Consider the following 4,479-nt stretch of genomic DNA (forward strand, 5'->3'; position numbering starts at 1 on the left):
TTTCAAACTTAAGAAATCATTGTATGAATTGAAGCAAGCTCCTAGAGCTTGGTATGAAAGATTAAGTTCTTTCCTTCTGAACAATGGTTTCACTAGAGGACAAGTGGATACTACTCTTTTTTGTAAAACATTTAAGAAACATATTTTAATTTGTCAAATTTATGTTGATGATATTATCTTTGGAACCTCTAATGCTACACTTGGGAAGGAGTTTGTTAAGTCTATGCAGGCTGAATTCGAGATGAGCATGATGGGAGAACTCAAGTATTTTCTTGGGATACAAATCAATCAGACTTCTGATGGAACATATGTTCATCAAACGAAGTATGTGAAAGAACTTCTAAAAATGTTTAATCTTTCTGAAAGCAAAGAAGCCAAAACTCCTATGCATCCAACGTGTGTCCTAGGTAAGGATGAGGTAAGTAAGAAGGTGGATCGGAAATTGTACAGAGGTATGATTGGATCTCTTCTATATTTAACTGCTTCTAGACCTGACATTTTATTCAGTGTTTGTTTGTGTGCAAGATTCCAATCAGATCCTAGAGAATCTCACTTAACTCCTGTTAAGATAATTTTGAGGTATCTGAAAGGTACTACTAATGTTGGTTTAGTCTACAGAAGATCTAAAGAATACAACTTAGTAGGATTTTGTGATGCTGACTATGCTGGAGATAGAGTTGAAAGGAAAAGTACTTCTGGAAGTTGTCAATTTCTTGGAAGTCACCTGATCTCCTGGTACAGCAAGAAGCAAGCTACCCTTGCCCTCTCAACAACAGAAGCAGAATATGTTGCTGCTGTTGGTTGTAGCAAACAGATGCTCTGGATGAAGAGTCAGTTAGAAGATTATCAAATATATGAGAGTAACATTCATATCTTCTGTGATAATACTTCTGCTATATGTTTATCTAATAATCGTATCTTACATTCCAAAGCTAAACATATTGAGATTAAACATCATTTCATTAGGGACTATGTTCAGAAGGGTGTTCTTTCTTTAAACTTTGTGGATACAGACCATCAATGGGCTGATATCTTTACAAAACCCCTTGCTGAAGATAGGTTTAAGTTCATTCTAAAGAATATCAGTATGGATTTATGCCCAAAATGAGAAGATGAGAAGTTCTTACGTATGGATAAGTTCTGAAATGTGTTGGGATTATTTTTTTATAAGAAGTTCTGATAGTGATCAATTAGAAGTTCTGACTCTGTTATTACTAACATTTCATTATCTAAGTTGATTCAGAATCTCTTTTAAAGTAAAACAGCTGTCACCAGTTTTCCAGAAAATGAACACGTGTTCACTATTTTTAGACAAGCATGCGTACAGTTGAGGAGACGCCGCCCTAGGTAACTGTGCAAATCCTTTCAATTTCTCACTTTATCTCTCCTAACGTCATATCTCATTAAATGCCATTCAAACACATATTGTATTTCTTTTCAAATCCGTTCTTTTATATACCCATCTTCACATTCATTTCATCTTTTTACACTCTCTCTCTTCATTCATCTCTCTCTTTCGTTTTTTCATTCATTGTTTGCATAAAACCCTTGTTCGTAACCGAAATCTAGTATATCTCCATGCTATCTTCATCTAGTTGTCCAAGTCAAGAAGAAATGTCGTCTGCTCATCTTGTTCATCGCAAGTATGGTTACGTACCACTAAAGACATGTCTCATTCTATCTACAGAACTGGAAGTTCTTTATGAGTCATCTGTAGACTTTGAAAATCTAAGAATGCATGGATTCAACACAAATGCTAAAAAAATGGCACAAGGTTGGTCAAACTACCTTGAAAGATTGGTTGGACCAATATATCCTCATCTTGTAAAGGATTTCTAGGTCAATGCAACAGTCACTCCAACTGCAATCATCTCCTTCGTGCTAGGGCATGAAGTTGTGGTAACTGAACAGTTAATCAGGAAAATTATACAATCTGGATGATGAAGAAGGAAGTACAGGTGCTCTTCCTGGTAGATTCGATTGGAATGAAGTTGAGAAAGAAATATCTACTGTTGTTGGTGTTGCATCTCATCAAACTGGTTCGTTGAAACCATTCTATAAAGTTTGGGCTGAGATTATTCTAGGATCTCTTTATCATAGAAAGCGATATTTGACATCAACATACATCAATCCGGATCAGAAGTATATTCTCTTCTGCATTGGCAAAGGGATTGAAGTTAATATCTCTAACATTCTATTTCAACACTTGAAGAGAAATGTTGAAGAGTCTCGAGATGAAAAACGCCAGAAGTTTCCAGACTTCAAGAGGAATGCTATTCCTTTCTCCAAAATGATTTCAGACATTCTGATAGAAGGTGACATGTTGGAACCTCTAATAACTATTGGAACTCCCAGGTTCTTTAGTGTCAGTCAAGGACACATTCTGAATGCTTTTGATCTTCAAAGGATGAAGTTGATTGAGAAGGTAACTTCTGTTCCAGTAATATTTCTAGATATTCTGACCAGAAGGGTTCCTGTTGAAGGCTTTGCTTCCTTGTTCAAAGAAGAACTTAACAGGGCTATTAAGCGTTTTTTGGAAGCTTATGTTCGTGCTCAATCTTCTGTTGATCCTGCATGGATTCGAGGAAGAGTTCTTCCTTCTCTGGCTGAGTTGTAGAAAAAGGATCAAAAGAAGAAAGAAGCAAAGTTGAAAAGAAAGGCTACAGAAGAAGAAGCCAAGCAAGCTAAGAAGCAGAGGAACACCTATGATCCTGACAAAGTAAATACTCCAGAATATCAACAAAAGCGCATCAGGGAGTCTTTCCGTACCTTGAATGCTGCTCGTGCCTCTCAAAGTAAGCCTCCTTCTGAACCTCACAACTCTTTCACCATCCCAAACACTGTTCAACCATCTCTTTCTACACCAATTCTGAACCCAATTCCACTAAATGTTTATCCCCCAACACCTTCAGATATTCCATCTTCATCAACCCTTCCCACAGATATCCCATCCTCATCAACCACAGAATCTACACCTTATTTATCCCATCCTTTAACTTCCAGAGAATCCAATCCATATTGCCTTATTTACCCTGACTACAAATTTACCTTCAATCCTCCTGAACCTCCCTCTCACATCTAACTAGAGCTTTTCAAACTTGACTTCGTCCGTAGGTTGGATATCTTGAAAGATGCCTTCTATAACAACCTAGATGATGTTTCTACTCGAAATCTGAGAAGCTTTCGACAGGATTTTCAGGTTGAAGCAATGGAAGTTCAGAGAAGATTAGTGGCTGATGCACCTGGTTCTTCTGGATACTTCCTGGAAGTTTATGATGGTAGATATTATCACCCCATCAGAAGCTGGAGATCTCTTGATGAGAAGATGTATGTTGACGAGCTGGAAGATAACCCTTGTAGGGAGATTGTTGTTTGGAGGCCTAAGTATCCAGTTCTGACTAGAGACTTCAAGTGGTTGTTTGATCTTCTAAGGGAGAACCCTTCTGAGAAGTCCCCCAATATGGTCATTCCAGAATTTGTCTATCCTCAGGAAGTTGATGCTCCTACTCCTCCTAAGAATCTTGCTGACATTCTTCAGGCCCTTGAGAATGGAGATTCTGATCTTCCTGCTCCTGAGTATGAAGAAGATGCTTCTAGGGAAGAAGCTGATGCTGAGATACATCCTGCTGAGAATATTCCTGCTGAGGAAAATCATGATGATGATCTCACAATGGATGCTACTGTTGCGAATGTTGTCCCTCTAAACAGAAGTTGTGAAGCTTCTTCTGGAGAACCCTCTCTTCTGGTGAAGACTTTAGAGGCTATTTAAAAGAATCAAGCTGATCTAGATTCTCGCATGGGCAAGCAAGAAGATACCAACAATGAGTTTCGCTCATTTATGGAGAAGCAGGCTGAGAGTAATGCTGGAATTCATGACCTTCTGGCGAAGATAGTTTCCAAACTAGACCAGTCGTAGTCTTGTGTGTCTTAGATGTCTCTTTCTTTTTGCATCTGTTTTGTGCATCTATCTTCTCATCCCTTGTATCTTCTAATTAATTCTAATGAATGAAATCTTCTATCTTTCTCTCATCATATTGTTTGTTTTTCATCTGAATCTTTTATATTTTTTGACGTTATGACAAAAAGGGGTAGAAAATGTGATAAATGATCTGATTTACTATATCAGTTACTGGGAGTAAGTCTCCACATTTCTAACAGAATTTGCAAGTTCTATGTCTTTGAGTGTTTTGCAGGATTGAAGATATTCTAAAAGCTCAACATGAGAAGCAAAGACATGGAGAAAAGCAATTCTATATAGAAACAAACTCATGAAAATTGAAGCAAGCTGGATGCTGTGAAGCTTCAAGATCAGAAGCAAGAAGGAAGAATGTTTTGATATTCTTGTGATAGAATATGCTCTAACACATTCTTATTCCTTATATGTTCTGATACATTTTTCTATGTGCTTTGATACATACTTTATGTTCTGATGCATTTTATGTGTTTTGATACATATTATGTGCTCTAATACATATTGTT

Source organism: Vicia villosa, unplaced genomic scaffold, assembly GCF_029867415.1.
Source record: "Vicia villosa cultivar HV-30 ecotype Madison, WI unplaced genomic scaffold, Vvil1.0 ctg.000410F_1_1, whole genome shotgun sequence".
Lineage (NCBI taxonomy): Eukaryota > Viridiplantae > Streptophyta > Magnoliopsida > Fabales > Fabaceae > Vicia > Vicia villosa.